Consider the following 16701-nt stretch of genomic DNA (forward strand, 5'->3'; position numbering starts at 1 on the left):
TATTTATTCATGAGAGACACACACAGGGAGAGAGAGAGAGACAGACAGACAGACAGACAGACACAGGCAGAGGGAGAAGCAGGCTCCATGGCTCCATGCAGGGAGCCCAATGTGGAATTTGATCCTGGGTCTCTAGGATCAAGCCCTGGGCTGATGACAGGCGCTAAACCACTGGGCCACCCAGGGATCCCCTATTTGGGATATTTAAAAACAAAAATATTCTTTCTTTCTCCTATTTTATTCTCCTGTTACTCTTTTCTCTCCACCATCCTGCCTTATGTCTCACAGACCACTGATTTCCTTTTGTGGTTTGTTTGCCAACAATAACATCTTTCTGAATTATCCATCTTAATTAAAAATGAATATCAGTGTTAAATCAATTCCTGGCCTCACATTTTGATGAAGAATTATTATACTCAGAACACAGTGGACGTAGTGCTAGGTCACATTCTAATGAATGCCCAAGGAAGGTTGATTATTGAGTGAAAGACAAAATGACAAAACAAGATAGTTGGGGTTGCCAGTCCATACTTGGCTGTCTCTTGTGTTTTCCTGATTACCAGAGCCAGAATTAGCTATGAGTGGGAGACCATGCTTTCTTTTTCCAGCTTCCACCCCATGTTGACTCACATGGACATTTCAAAAGAATCCCTAAGTCCAAAATACTTTGTAATGAATACAAACACTTCATTTATAATTTTGGCCCTTTATTAAGGTCTATAAAGGAATGTTGTATTTGATGGTTAAATAATGTGTATGGGAACCAATATCTAAGTTTTGATTTGCTTCCAAAAGTCAATTCTTGGTCAGAATCTTGGATGTTTATCTCCTTGGTAGTTATTTCTACAAGTGATCCTTTGATAAAATTTACTCATACCATGGTATAGAACCAACAGGGGCTACATTTATCTTGCTTTTTTCCCCTCTTATCAAAAAAAAACCCCTTCTGCTCATTCAGAATTTATCAGTATCTCTTTAATTCTTTTGAGTATTGTTCTATTGAATTACCTGAAAGAATTGATGAAAGCCTATTAGCTCTAGTTAGGACTGCAGAGTTGAATTTATCTAAACTAATCCAATTGGGCCATCAGTTTTAAGGGCCATGTATAGGCTATCATAGCAATAACTGACCTGTCTTCTTTCACTAGGCAAGAAGTATTCTTGTAATTTCTTACCAACAAAGAAGAATTTCTGATTGCTCTTTAACAGAAACCAGGAAATTCTGTTAGGTCATTATCTCACGGTGATCATTTAAATACACGTCTAAGGATAGGTCCCAGAGAATTCTAGGACAGAAGAAAGCCATTAGGTCTATTTCACAAGAGTCCTTTATGCCCATCTTAAAGAGTCTAAGGCCAGCTCCTTACCATATTAAGTGGTATTTTCTCTACAAGAGTTGATAGTATTAACTTCCTCTTTCAGAAGCAGAAAACATTCCCCTTACACCTCTCAGAAAGCACTTGGATTGGGTCTTTAGTATAATATGTAGGTTTGATGTCCTCTGCCTGTGGAGGGAACATTACTAACCTGCCATTAAGAGAACATATCCTTCAAATGACAATTTCTTCCAAAACAAAAGTCATGGGAGAAAAAAAGGAGGAACTGTCACAGATAAAAGGGGACCTGAGAATCATATCAGCAAGTGCAATCTATTGGCTTGGTTTAGATCCTGATTTGAGCAAAACAACTGTAGAAAGATATTTTGAGACATCTGAAAAATTTGACCATGAACTGCATGGTAGATGAAATTAAGAAATGATTGTTAGTTTTGTTAAATATATTCATTGTATTGGGTTATGTTAAAAAACATTCTTTTCTGTTAGGGATACAAACTGAAGTATTTATAGTTGAAATGATAATATATTTGGGATTTGCTTTAAAATATTGCAGAAAAAAAGATGAAATAAGATTGAATAAATGCTCATTATTTAAACTGTATACATGGGTCTCATTAGGGTACTTGCTTTAATTTTGTATATCTTTGAAAATTTCCAAAAATACAAAGTTTTTCTTTAAGAGAAAGAGCACATCCTTTATCTTCTCCACTATTAATTTGTTATTGTTATTATTCTAGAAGTGAGAAGAAATGTTATCCAGTCCAGGTCTTGCCTGTATTATTTTTAATAATGGTAAATAATTCAATAATTAATCACTAAATTAAATATAATGTCTGGTTACTTTTATTTTTTTAATGCTAATAAAATACAGTAATATTTCAGGTGCTTTCTACATATCTGATTTAATTAATAATTATAGAGTAGATTATATTATTGTCTTTTTGCAGTTGAGGAAACTGAGTTTCAAAGAGGTTATATAATTAGTGCAAGACTAAGAGAACTAGCTGGTGATGGAGCCTGAGGTCTGGACACAGAATTAGTTTCAAAGCCCATGTCCTTTGCACTATTGTCCTACTACTCATTCCATTTGTCTTTTGGGGCCTTGCTGCCTAGAGGCATCCAAGTCAACTGGCTAATTATGAGGAGACCCCTTAAAACATAAACCAGTATGTCACCATACTGAAAACTTCCCAAGGACTTCCCATCTCACATAGAGTAGAACCCTAAATGTTTGTAGGATCCAAAGGGTCTTTCATGGTCGTTTCCCTCCTTGCCACCCATTCCACTTCATCCCTTTCAACTCTCCCATTTGCTTACTCTGCTGCAGCCCTGCTGGCATCTTCAGTGCTTCTCCCTAAGTGTGCAGAGCATCTGGCTTAGGCCCTTCACTTGGTGTTCACTCTGACTGAAATGCTCTTTCCCCTGATATGACATGGTTCACTTTCTTCTCCCTTCCCTCATTTCCTTCATTCTTTGCTCAAATGTCTTCTTATCAGAGAGCACTTCCTTGACCATCTAAATAGATGAGCACCTCCACTGAAGTTTTTTCTTTTCCTCTTATCCTTCTTTTCCTCAAAATTCTTATCACCATCTGATGGTATGTGCTTATTTTATTTGTTTCCCATCAGTAGAATGTAAACTCAGGGAAGAAAGGGATTTTGTCTGTTTATCCACTGCATTTTCTCTAGCACCTAGAACAGTGCCTGACACATAGTAGTTTTTCAATAATATTTGCTGAATCACTAAATGACTCTCAACTTCATCAACCCAGCGATCTGAGTCACTGGTCACATACAGCATGCCCAGGCTGGCTGGCCAACTGAGTAGGAATCACTGACAAAACCAGCATACCCTCTAATATCCTGTGTTATGATGTGGACATTACAGAAAGATTAGCATTGCAGATCCATCATTTCCTAGCTCTAATTATGAGCAAGTTTCTTAACTCTTTTTAGTTTTAGTTTTCTTATATGTAAAATGAGATAACAATTATCAGACAATTACATGTTTATTAGATACTTACGTAGAATACTAAGCAATCTGTCCAGTTCAAATCTTCCTTTTATGATATCAGAAGTTCCTCCTTATGTCTGAAACCTTTCTTTGCTTTCATAATTCCAGACATCTGATCAGGCAGCCAAGAGCTCTGAAAGTCCTTTGGCTGGAAACTGAGGATTTATTAAAGCCAATATGCTCTCCCTCTTGTTTGAGCATGTAGATGACATGGAATAACCCTTCTGATTTATTGAATTAGTTTTCCAGTGTTATTTAGGCTGCCACATGATCACTTCCCAATTTGATAAAAATCACTCCATAATGAGGATTAGATGGTACAGAAATGACAGTGGTCTCTGGTAGATCTATCACATTCTTTTTTTTTTTTAACCAAAAATCTCCAGCATGCCAACTTTGCACAAAGACTTACTGTTGTTATAATTTTCCAGGACTTAATAAATTAGCCATTGTTATGAGATAACCTCAAAACATTGCGAGAGCCTGGCTGGTGAAATAAATTTTTTTTAAATGGAGCAAAAGTATGGACACATTGGTAAAAAAATTTTTTAATACCATGTAGCATTTTTTAAAAAGTTTGAGTGGAAAGTGATATAACCACAGGAATGTACATTAACAAAAGAAATAAGCTAATTAAATAACACACAAATGTTGTATTGTCTGGGTACTAATGCTTGAAGGTCATGTCTTAGTTTATAATAGTGAAGGGAATCTATTAAGGGAGGATTATTTGACAGGAATCTTTCTGTTCCACAAGTTATGTGTAGGTTAAGATAATCAACAATTCTTTTTTTTTTTTCCATATGAGGAGAAGTATAAAGAAATCTCTGCATTCTACATTTCTTGCTTATTATATAATGGTAATTAGCACAGGGTCTTGGGAAGAAAAGAAAAGAAGAAAGAAAAGAGGAGAGGACTGTGCTTATGGGGCACTAAGCTGGGGGTTAGTGTTCTAGTTAGTTAGCTATAGTGAGGGAGACTGAGCCTTGGGCAGGTTGCTGGGGTTTAATACCTAACAGAGCAGGAAACAAATGAGCACTGAGCCATGTGGCACTTTCCCCCCGCCATCTCTACACAAACAGCAATAGTCCAAAAGCACAAAGGTAGGTCTGGCACCTGGAGCTGGGTTTCCTGGTGACTTTATTTGTGTCTTGGCATTGGGTCTCTGTTTACAGTCTAAGCAACAGATACGAAGTAATGAAGCAAAGGAGGGAAGCACAACATAATGACAATAACATAAAGGTACTGTTTACTCTGAGCTTTTTGGAGGATCCAGGAGGGATGAAGGAGTTAGCTTTACTGGATCTGCTTTTGGTTCATCTGTGGCCCAGGCTTGCTTCATTCAACAGTCCACAGTTACCCAGTGTTGCTCCATAATTACTGGAGGGCAGTGAGGGCTGTGAAAAGCATGTGATGTAATCATGCTTTCAGGGAAACCTGTTGGGACTAGTGATAATAGCTAGGTGCCAAGATCTCCTTGATATTGGGCATAAAGAAGGTGCTCAATAAATATTTGAAGCAACTTGACTCTGACTCAGGCTCTAGTCATGGACTCCATTTCTTCACCAATATAACCCATGGTGTTATAGGTCTACGTTGGAGAAGCTAAGAGATACTCAGGGCTGGTTTTCTCACGTGTTCCTGTTTCATCTGGGGGTAGTAATATGGATGGAAGTCATGGAGGAAAGGCCAAGAACACATTTCAAGACATTGGCTAAAAAAGGGTCAGTGGGCCCATGTCCTGTCTCAGAGACCTAAACGACAGAGTCAGGTGGCAGCTTTGAGTGTAACTGTGATGTGTTCTTTTAAGCTAACTTCCCTACTATGATATTTTAGGGCCTTACACAAGTTAAATTCAAAAAGTTTGTTTGGAAAAGCTGTGAGGTATGATCTATGCAAGTAATATTGGATCATTAGCCGAGAAAATGCAATGAACCACTCTTTGACAAAGGTAGTACAGAGCCATCTAAGAAGTGTAACTAACTCACGAGGCAACAAAGGACATCAGAGGCTTTTTTTTTTTAAAAAAAGATTTTATTTATTTATTTATGAGAGTACACAGAGAGGGGCAGAGACATAGGCAGAGGGAGAAGCAGGCTCCATGCAGGGAGCCCGATGTGGAACTCGATTCCGGGACTCCGGGATCACACCCTGGGCTGAAGGCAGATGCTCAACCACTGAGCCACCCAGGGGTCCCGACATCAGAGTTTATGAGACTTTTGCCACTAGTGGGATGCATGGGCGAAGGGAGCAGCATGAACCATCAGCCTTGTAGTCTACTCTGGTCCCTATCAGACAAGAGTAATTTAGGTTAGGTATCACAAACTGTAGAATCCATGAAATAATGAAATAGTCTGATAGCAGAGACCAGAGTTAAAGCTGCTTCTGAAGATGCCTAATTTAATGTAAGAACAAGGCAGCTCTGAATTGCTCTGTCATCAGGTGGGCAGCATAGTTACTCTTTGTCGTATTTTCAGAGCAAAGACTGAAGGAAGAGGCAGAGGCCACAAAAGGATTCTGTGGCCAGAGGATGCAGCTAGAACCCAGGAGTGGTGCAATCTGAGAGAGTTCACATGTCACTGCCAATTTCCCAGTGAGCACTATGGCCAAATGAAGTACTGTTGAGGTAAGGGGAACAAATTTTTACTATGGTAGTGACTGAGGAGAGTTAGTAATTTCCAATTTTGCCAACTTCAGTCTTTTGTTAACAGTATAAATCAAGGTTAAAGCAGAATATTTGTTTCCACCTTGTCTTTTGTGATTTGAATACTGATGTCATTACTTCCTAATTTCCAGTTTTATGATTTTCTCCATTTCCTGCTAGCACCAGTCAGCTAAAGAATATTTGGCTAGCAGACAACAGGAAAATACCATGCATAGCAATTGAAGATGTACTTGTTAGAGAAAAACATCATGACCCTATAAAATTAAGATTCCTGGCATATATCAAATAATGACTTCTCATTTTAAACCACAGCTCATTTCAAGTAATCCTTGTGTTCTAGAGACAACACCTGTTCATCTTTCTGTAGATGTGTTGGAAGTCCAGGCATGAGAATGCAGGAGAAATTTTCCAAGCCAAATTACTATGTAATACCAATGGTAATATTTCACTATGTAAGACGTTTGTTGATGCATTTTCCTTTAGGCTTCTTGGGAAATGGTGCAGATTGAGCCAAAGCGGGACAAAGTGGTTGCTTTTTAGGATCATTGTTTGTTCGCACCCTAACCCTACCTCACCATACTAAGAGTCACTAAGAAGCCCAATGGGACTTCAAGTAGAAAGAGGATTTGTACAAGGTAGATATCCCTCAGAGGTCAAGCCTGAGAGGAGGAGGACTAGGGAAGGAATGGAGCATATGCTAGTAGTGATTTGGAGACTACCACCATGTTCTGAACTCCGTGAACTTTCACATGCTCTGAGAGAATGGAAAGGGATGGGTTGGGGGAAGGAAAGCAGCAGGGATGAGGGGGAACAGGTCTGAAGAGCAGCATCCTGGAATTGTGAATAAGATAGGCTCTGGTTTCACGCTGCCATCTGAAGCTTGTTGGTGCAGGAGCTTCCTACATGGACACAAAAGAAAAGGTGATAATTCTAAATAAGTGAGTGCTGAGATGGAAGGTGGAGGCCAAGGGTCAGGACCCAGATTTTTTAAAAAAGATTTTATTTATTTATTCATGAGAGACACACAGAGAGAGGCAGAGACATATAGGCAGAGGGAGAAGCAGGCTCCATGCAGGGAACCTGATGCGGGACTCGATCGGGGGACTCCAGGATCACGCCCTGAGCCGAAGGCAGGCGCTGAACCACTCAGGTGTCCCAGGACCCAGATTTTGATTAGAAAGTTATCATGAGTCAACTAAGTTTCAGCCAGGCAAGGAAGAAGCAGACAAGAAAGTTTAATAGTAACAAGCATCAGGAACTTGATCTAAGGGAACCGAAGTTTCTCTCGGGTCGGGATCTGGGCAAGAGGTCTGGCTGATAGAACAAGGATAACCTGCTCTTTGCCACCAGTCTCTTCTCTATCAAATCCATCTTACACTTCATTTATTTATTTATTTATCTTAAAATTTTTATTTGAAATTTAAATTCAATTAACATATAATGTATTATTAGTTTCAGAAGTAGAGGTCAGTGATTCATGAGTCTTATATAACACCAGGTGCTCATTACACCATTTACCTGCCTTAATGTCCATCACCCAGTCCCATCCCACCACCCTCTTCCCCTCCAGCAACCCTGTTGTTTCCTATGAATAAGAGTCTCTTGTGGTTTGTCTCCCTCTATGATTTCATCTGATTTTATTTTTTCTTCTCTTCCCCTATGATCCACTGTTTCTTACACTACATTTAGATCCAACACTTGGAATTTATCACTCTTCTGCTCAAAAAACTTTGAATGAGTTCCTGTTGTTTAAAGGACCAAGTTCCAACTCCCTAGGCAGATATTGAAGAACATCACCAATCTGGCCTTAAACAACCTAATAATTACTCACCTTCCTAATCCCCACCATTCCTGGTGGAGTGGTGTGTTTTTGTTTATAGTCCAAACATAATTTGATTTCCTGCTGTCTGAGAACCTAGGATGAGACAACAGGGTCTTATGCTCTCAGCTATCCTGGTGTCCTGTTATGGAACACCTTGGATTGGCGGACCGTATTGCCAGTTATCATAGGCCTCTCTCTGTTCGTGTCCTATTTGATGTCTCAGCAACATCCAACAGTCTCCTTGAAACATTGTTCTCTTTTACCTCTCTCATGTTCTCTTAATTATTCTCCAACTGCACTTGCTGCTCCCAAATCCTTCCTGGTTTTTCTTCTTCTAGGTTACTGGTAAATGCTGAAGCACCTTGGGAATTTGTCCAAGCCTGGCTCTTTTTACTTCCTACATTCTTCGCCTGGCTGATCTCATCTGTGGCAGACTAAATTATGGACTCCAATTTTGCTTCCCTCTCCCAATTCCTCAACCAAGATGTCATCATACAAGTCTTGGACATGTAACTTGCTTTGGGTAATGATATACTGGTGAAAGTCAAGGCCAGTATCATGAGCCCAGGACTTTTTAAAAAATTGAGATACAATTGACATGTAACACTGTATAGGTATATGAATGTATTGATTTGATACATTTATATATTGCAATAGCATTACTACTGTGGATTTAGCTAACAGCTCTATCACACTTCATTATCTTTTTTTTGTGTGTGTTAAGAACATTTAATATCTGGTCTCTTTGCAACTTCGAAATGTATAATACAGTATTGTGGACAATAATCACTATGCTGTGCATTAAATCTCCAGAACTTATTCATTTTCTAGTTTCAAGTTTCTACCCTTTAACAACATCTCTCTGACTCCTCTCTACCATGGTCCCTGGTAAACACCATTCTATTCTGTTTTTATGAGTTTGAGTTTGGTTCTTTTAGGTTCTACAAATAACTGAGATCATACAGAATTTGTGTTTCTCCTTCTGACGTACTAAGCATAATGCCCTCAATTTCCATCCATATTGTTACAAATGGCAAGATGTTCTTTTTTTCTCATGTCTGAATAATGTTCCTGTGTGTATATATATAACATCTTTTTTATCCATTGATGGATACTTAGGTTGTTTCCCTATCTTGGCTATTGTGAATAATGCTACAGTGAACATGAGAGCACAGATATCTCTTTGATACCTGTTTTCATTTCCTAGAACTTTCTCAAGACCTTGCTTGTTTCCTCTCCCTCCCTGAGCCTCTACCATTGCCTCTCTGGCCTGCTGGTCCCAGAAGGATGAGGCATTCAGAGTATAGCCATTCACCTAACCCTCAGATAGAAACAGAGATGCCTAGATTGAACCCCAGCCCATCTGCAGATGTGAGCAAAAATAAACTATTATTGGGGCATCTGGGTGGCCCAGTTGGTTAAGCATCTGACTCTTGATCTCAGTGTGGGTCTTAATCTAAGGGTTGTGATTTCAAGCTCCATGCCTAGCATGGAGCCTACTTTAAAAATATATATTATTGCTTTATGCCACTGACTGGTGATAATGGTTATATAGCAGTAGCAGATCAACATATCACCTATTTGTCTAATATAAATGTCCAAATATAAATATTTAGCCTTTTTTCTCTCTTTTGTGCTCTGGACTTGTGTATCCAGCTGACTACTTGGCATCTCTATTTGATGTTTAATAGATATCTCAAACCAAAAAAGAAATCTAAGATGTGACTCTACTTTCATCTCTTAAATTTACCTTTTTTTTCATCTCAATATATACCATCATCCTTCCAGTTGTTTAAGCCAAAAAACTAGGAGTCATTTTTGATTGCTTGTTCTTTCACTTTCCACATTTATTCTATTAGCAATCCCTGCATGGTTTCCTACAGAGTTCTGCATGTAAATTCATCCACTTTTCTCATCAATATACCATCTCTTATCCAAAAAAGTTCAGTAAACTTTTATCTTCCTGCCTTCATTTTTTTCCCTTTCTTCCACTTATTCCTCACATATTGTCCAGAGTGATCTTTTAAAAGAGTAAATCAGATCCTTCCACTTCCCTCTAATAGCTGCCCATCAAGACTCAGAATAAAATCCAAACTCCTAAGGGTTCTCATATTTTGGCCCCTGCCTGCCTCTTCAGACCTCACTTTATACCACTCTCTGGCCTCACTGCTCTTCTTTTTTGCCCTTCACACTGCCAACGTATTCTGACCTAGGGGACATGGTACTGGCTACTTCCTATAACAAGAATGCTGCCTCCTCATGTATCGTTCTATCAGCTTAAATATTACCTCCTCAGAGAGGTCTTCCCTGACCATTTTCTTTTAGGTAGAAACTCACCCTTACCGTCCTGTCTACTGGGTGGAATGCATACTGTGTTGTGCTGCCCTAGCCTTCTGCAGTGGAGGCTCTGCTGCCCTCGCTGCTGAGTGCTGTTGGCAGACAGTCTTCAGTTGTCAGCCCTTTTGGGGGATTGCTTCAGCTGCAGAGAGCAAGGCCACACCCCCTCCCATAGTGACCCACACCCAATGGGGTATAATGGTCAGGAAACTACAAAGGGTTGGTGCACTTCAACATTCCCGAAGGGGTGGGTTCAGGCTGCTTTGCCACCAACTTCTCTCTCTGTCCGCCTCTAGTTCCTTCTCCTCTCTCTTGCACTGATGCTGATTTTAAGGACCCTCCTTAGCAAATAGTTTGCATTCTAAACTCCACCTCGGTGTCTGCTTCTCAACACCAGGGAAGCCTTATTTTCTTCATTTTCTTATTTTCTTCATTTTAAAATGATTTGTAATTGTTTTACTGGATCACTAGCAGGTTGATGGTTTCTCCTACTAGAATGTAAGCACACAGAGACCTAGACTTCTTTGGTATTATATCCTTAGTGTCCTGAAGCCTGGAATACCATCATCATCATCATGCAAACATCTAGTATTTACTATATGTCGGGTGCTATTATAAATACTTTACCTATGTTAATTTACTTCATCCTCATAACGGTGTGAGTTAGGTGCTGTTATTTCTTGCATTTTACAGTTGGCTAGCCCTGGGCCACACAGATAGTACCAGAACCAATACTTGAATCCAGGCAGTCAGTATCTAGATTCTATGTACTTAACCAATCCATTATTCTGTTTTTGCAGCAGCTGTTCAATAAATCTGAATGATCGAATAAATAAAGAAAAGGAGGTGGGGCTGGCTGGGTGGCTCAGTTGGTTGAGCGTCTCTTTTTTTTTTTTTTTTTTTTTTTTTTTTTTTTTTTTTTAAATTTTTATTTATTTATGATAGTCACACACACAGAGAGAGAGAGGCAGAGACACAGGCAGAGGGAGAAGCAGGCTCCATGCAGGGAGCCCGACGTGGGATTCGATCCCGGGTCTCCAGGATCGCGCCCTGGGCCAAAGGCAGGCGCCAAACCGCTGCGCCACCCAGGGATCCCTCTTTTTTTTTTTTTTAATATATATTTATTTATTTATTCATGAGAGAAACACAGAGAGGCAGAGACACAGGCAGAGGGAGACTTAGTTCAGGTCTTGATCTCAGGGTGTGAAGTCAAGCCCCATGTTGAGCTCCACGCTGGGTGTGGAGTGTACTTAAAAAAAAAGAAAAGAAAGAAAGAAAGGAAAAGGAGTAATTGTATATGCTTTTCAAATTTGGGGATATCACCTATTTGTGATATTTGACAAATATTTTCTGAGCACTTCCTATATGCCAGGTATTATGGTATGCACAGGGGATACAATGTGCATACCATAAAAATAAAACAGATGTGATTCTTGACCTCAAAAAGCTTGTATAATCTAATAAAAGAGAACAGATTAAAAAATGTGAAAATGAGCAAATATATTATTGTGAACCATTACTTTCCTTCCTTTTTTAAAAAAAGATTTTCTTTATTTATTTAGAGAAAGAGGGTGAGTGTGCATGGGTGTGTGAGTGGGGAAGGGGCAGAGGGAGACACAGAATCTTCAGCAGACTCTCCTGCTGAGCGAGGACATCATGACCTGAGCCAAAATCAAGAGTCAGATGCACTCAATCGACTGAGCCAGCCAGGTGCCCCACTTTCCCTTTTCTAAGGTGGCAGTCTAGAGGCATAGCCACTATCATGGCTACCCACGATGTTTGGTTTTCTTTTCAATAAGATGTATCCTTTCAGGTAATCAGAGTATCACCAGTGCCTGTTCTATAAGGTATACTTTTAGGTAATGGAGCCATAAGGACAACATTTCCTACACAGTGACTTTTTAAAAAAGATTATAGAGCTGTCATCATTTCTTTGTCTTAGCTGGGAGATGAGAATAGAGGTGCTGAAGCTCCTATCGGTGGTGGAGCTTAGCATTAGGAAGAGTTACCCAGTTGTTGTCTCAGGACTCAATCCCTGAGTCTTTTCATCAACTAACCCAGAGAACCAGAGAGAAGTCAGAGATGCAGGGGGAGCCAGAGCAGTTGGCCACCTCTGTGGACTGAAAAGGAACATATTAAGGAAGGAGTGCTATAGTATGATGACCTAGAGCACAGAGTCTGGGGCTTAGACCTGGGCTTGTACTCTCACTTGCTCACTTACCATGTGGATTACAGCAGCCTACTTGTCTACTTGGGGTCCCTTTCCCTCCTAGGTTAAAATGGGAATAATAATGGCACCTGCCTCAGAGGTTAGCATCAAGTTGTTGTGAAGATAATGCATATGAAGCAGATCTCAGTGACTGTGGTATTTGGATTTCAGGGGAGTCTGGGCATCTGAGTCATCATAGTTGTTATAAAACCACAGTGTAGAGTTTGTCTCCTCTGCCTAGTGAAATTCAAAAGCTGAGCGGATGCTGATAGATCCATTTAAAGCCATCATCTCTGTAATGCTTTCCACAATCTCTCATTCAAGGCTTTTCAGCACTGCTTATTTTTAGTTCATTCATAGCACTTCTCCCGGGGTGACACACTATTGCTTGTCAGTATTATTTTCCCACCTGACTTCTGTTTGCTAGTGTTTGAATTGTATTAGTCTTCTCCCTCTTCCACCCCTCAATTATTGGAATGAGGGTATGTGCATTCTGTATTGAAGGAAATAAATACTGAATCTGTGGCACAGTAATGTAATGCTTTCTCTTGCAGGGTATAATAATTCTGCCGTGTTATCTAGGTCTGTATTTTTTTTTAAGATTTTATTTATCTATTCATAGAGACACAGAGAGAGAGAGAGAGAGAGAGAGAGAGAGAGAGAGAGAGAGAGGCAGAGACACAGGCAGAGGGAGAAGCAGGCTCCATGCAGGGAGCCCAACGTGGGACTCAATTCCGGGTCTCCAGGATCACACCCCAGGCCGCAGGCGGCACTAAACCGCTGCACCACGGGGGCTGCGCAAGGTCAGTATTTTTTTTTTAAGATTTTATTTATTCATTTGACAGAGACAGAGAGAGAGAGCACAAGCAGGGGTACTCAGAGGGAGAGATGGAGAAGCAGACTCTCCACTGAGCAGGGAGCCTGCTGCGGGGCTTGATTCTAGGACCCTGAGATCATGACCTGAGCCAAAGGCAGATGCTTAACCAACTGAGCCACCCAGGCACCCCAAGGTCAGTGTTTTTGACTCCTAGTAGCAGTAGCCAAATTTGTACCAGTTGAAGTTCCTCAGGAATACTTCTTAATGATGAGAGATTTTTTTTCCTTCGCCTTAAGAGTAGTTGGATCAACTTCTTCTGTTTTTCTGCTTATTTTTCTTCTTTACTTTGTAGAGGAAGAAAAAGGCAAAAAAAGAGTTAGGAGGTAAGTAATAAGTAAGATGTCTTCTAAATAGAATCACAGATGAGAATGAAATTTACAGAGGATTAAAAGAGGAGTGATGTTGGGAATCCTTTGGGCCTAGAAACAAACAAACAAACCACGAGAACATTTGGCTTTCTGGAACTTGAAAAGAGTAAAGACTTATCCAATAACAGTTGTAAGTCATCATGGATATGGATTTCTAAAGCTTAAGGAATAAAATATTTTGCAAAATTTCCAGATCACAAATGATTGGCACAGTACTCTGGAATAGCAATGCTTTATATTGAGAATCTTCAAACATCTGAAATCTGTCATTGCTTGAGGATTATCAAAGCCTAAGGATAATTGCCAAATCCCAGATTCACCTATAGAATCACCTTGTGGTTCATGATTAAAAAAAAGGGGGGGGGGCAGGGAAAGAATTTGTAGTTAATTACTAGGTCTTGGGGGTGCCTGGCTAGCTCAGTTGGTTAAGTGGCTGCTTTCCACTCAGGTTATGATCTTGGGGTCCTGGGATTGAGCCCCGCATCAGGCTCCCTGCTCAGCGAGGAGTCTGCTCCTCCCTTTCTTTCCTCTCCCTTTGTCCCCTCCCTCATGCTCTCTCTCTCTCTCTCTCAAATAAATAAAAAGTCTTAAAAAATAATTACTAGGCCTTGGTCTAGAAAATGTACAAAGCACACAAGAATGGTGATGGAGTTTTGACGGGAGTGGAGGGACTTGAATTCTTTTGCAACTGGAATGTGCTGGAACTTCCCAACGGTTTGAAAGAATGCCTAGAATTTCTTTTTCTATTATGGTCACTGTTATTTCTCACAGAAGCAAGTGAATCTTCCCAAGCTGCCCTGGTTCCAGTAGATGAGTCCCCAGCAGGCTTCTGGGGAGCAAAGTTGGCCAGTGCACCATGGTTTGGGCACTGAGGGATCCCTGTGTTTCTCACGCAATAGGTGTTAGAGCTGTTATAAATCTTTAAAGCCAACAGGAAAATTAAGAAGTATGGCACAGAGCAGGACCTTGTCAGCTCCATAATGGGTGGCGGGTAGAAGAATTCTGCTACTTCCCTTGAGGCACTTAGTATAACTAAAAAAAAAAAAAAAAAAAAAAAAAACCCCACAGAACCGCCTGCTTTGTGGTCATTATCCAATTATAACAGGTTTTCACTTGGAAGAATTTAGTCATGTATTGCTTTCAGTTCATCTGGGGGGAAAAACAGTGTTGAATTCAATCAGGATGAGGGGTCTGTGACCCTTAGTGATGGAAAAAGACTATTTCTCTTAAATCATTTAGGGCAGTGAGTGCTGTAGAACATGGATAGAAATCAGGGAATATTACAGCTATCTTCTGGAGGTCGTCCCCCATTAGAATGTGAGCTCTATGAGAGTAAGGATTTTGTTGTGTTCACTGCTATATCCCCAGGCCTCTCTCTCTCTCTCTCTGTGTGTGTGTGTGTGTGTGTGTGTGTCTCATGAATGAATGAGAGAATGAATCTTTAAAAGATTTTATTTGTTTATTCATGAGAGACACAGAAAGAGAGGCAGAGACACAGGCAGAGGGAGGAGAAGCAGGCTCCATGCAGGGAGCCCGATGTGGGACTCAATCCTGGGACTCCAGGATCACACCCTGAGCCAAAGGCAGACGCTCAACTGCTGAGCAACCCAGGCATCCCTGAATAAATAAAATCTTAAAAAAAAAAAAAAAAGAACTCTTCATGTTGTAGGGCATTTATTGTTTTTTAGACATGTGTTATTTTATTTTCTGTTTAAAAAAAGGAAAACACATAAAGATATTGAATGAGAATCTTGCAAATCAACTCCAGCCAAAATGAGGCTTTAAACATCACTTCTCTACCTTTTTTTTTTTTTTTTAAGATTTATTTATTTTATTCAGAGAGAGAGAGAGACTGAGAGGCAGAGACACAGGCAGAGGGAGAAGCAGGCTCCACACAGGGAGCCCGACGTGGGACTCAATCCCCGGTCTCCAGGATCACACCTCAGGCTGCAGGCAGCGCCAAACCCCTGCGCCACCGGGGCTGCCCTAAACATCACTTCTCAAATACCTTTTGCCTAATCTTACTAGATAACATTTGGGGACAAGTTAAAACTTGGAGCTATCTTTTCTAAACTTGGTCTTCTTTACAGAGACATTTGGTAAAACCTGCACAACTCTGGAGGATGCTAATTAAGTGTTCTTGTAGCTACTGCATTAAAAAAATGTATTCATTGTTTGTGTTTTTGCTTCAAACTGCTTAGCGTAACATTTATCAAAGCCAGAGCACATGCTGATAAAAATATCCAGTTGTGCATTCTCAAATGTTATAAAAAGCTCTCTAGGTTGCTGAAGGTCACTGCTGGACAAGTCTCCATGCGTCAGAGGTTGGAGTGCGTATGTGTACGTAATGTGAGTGTTTCTGAGGTTAAGGAGTAGAAATTTGCTGTGATGGATTTCCTTGATTTTTCTCTCCATACCTATCAAGGAAAGGATAGTCCCTGGTTTTTATTTCTTGTTTACAAGAATGGGAAAGAAAAATGTGAAGTCTGCGTGGTTTATTATTTTATTTGTGGTTGAATCCTCATTTCTGAGAGAGGGCAAGTTAGGTGGTCCCCTCTGTTTTCCTTTCTCAATGTCACTGCTTTTTCACCTTTCTCCTTACTTCTTTAGCCTCTGACTAGGGTAAAATTGAGTGTGTCAGCAGGACTAGCACTGCCTAAGTAGAAATTAGGAGGCTGCCTAAGCAGCCTGATTTATGAGGCATTGAAAGGCACATCTGACCAAAAATAACTCTTTCACTCGCCTGCCATCAGTGCCTGAAATTCCCATGATAAGAATCACCCACTAAAAATTTTCTGCAGACACGCATGGTTTATCTGGGTCAATAAAGCATTGTGTTAGGGAGAAAGAGGAAAGTGGGAAAATGGGAAAGTATCTCATTAGAATGATTTTATCTTCTGAATCTCTCAGCCTCTTGGTCAAGGGTAGTATCTTAAATCAATATACTATTTAAGGCTGAAGGAAATTGGGAATTAGAGTCTTGTGTAGGATCTTCTTGTAGACTAGAGCAGTGTGAAGCCAATAAGCCTTGGGGAGGAGATTCCCCAAACTAGACTGAAGAGCTAAGATATCA

At 40.2% G+C, this 16701-nt stretch overlaps 1 long non-coding RNA gene across 1 annotated transcript in view; it reads left to right on the forward strand.

Moving 5' to 3' along the window:
• Window positions 1-16701, forward strand: part of LOC125752513 (uncharacterized) — a 101704-nt gene that overhangs the window by 38422 nt on the left and 46581 nt on the right. Inside the window, exon 3 of the long non-coding RNA XR_007402207.1 lies at window positions 5828-5976. This is a non-coding gene — a long non-coding RNA (uncharacterized LOC125752513). The remainder of the gene's footprint in view (window positions 1-5827; window positions 5977-16701) is intronic.

Source organism: Canis lupus, chromosome 15 (assembly GCF_003254725.2).
Source record: "Canis lupus dingo isolate Sandy chromosome 15, ASM325472v2, whole genome shotgun sequence".
In the NCBI taxonomy this organism is placed as follows: domain Eukaryota; kingdom Metazoa; phylum Chordata; class Mammalia; order Carnivora; family Canidae; genus Canis; species Canis lupus.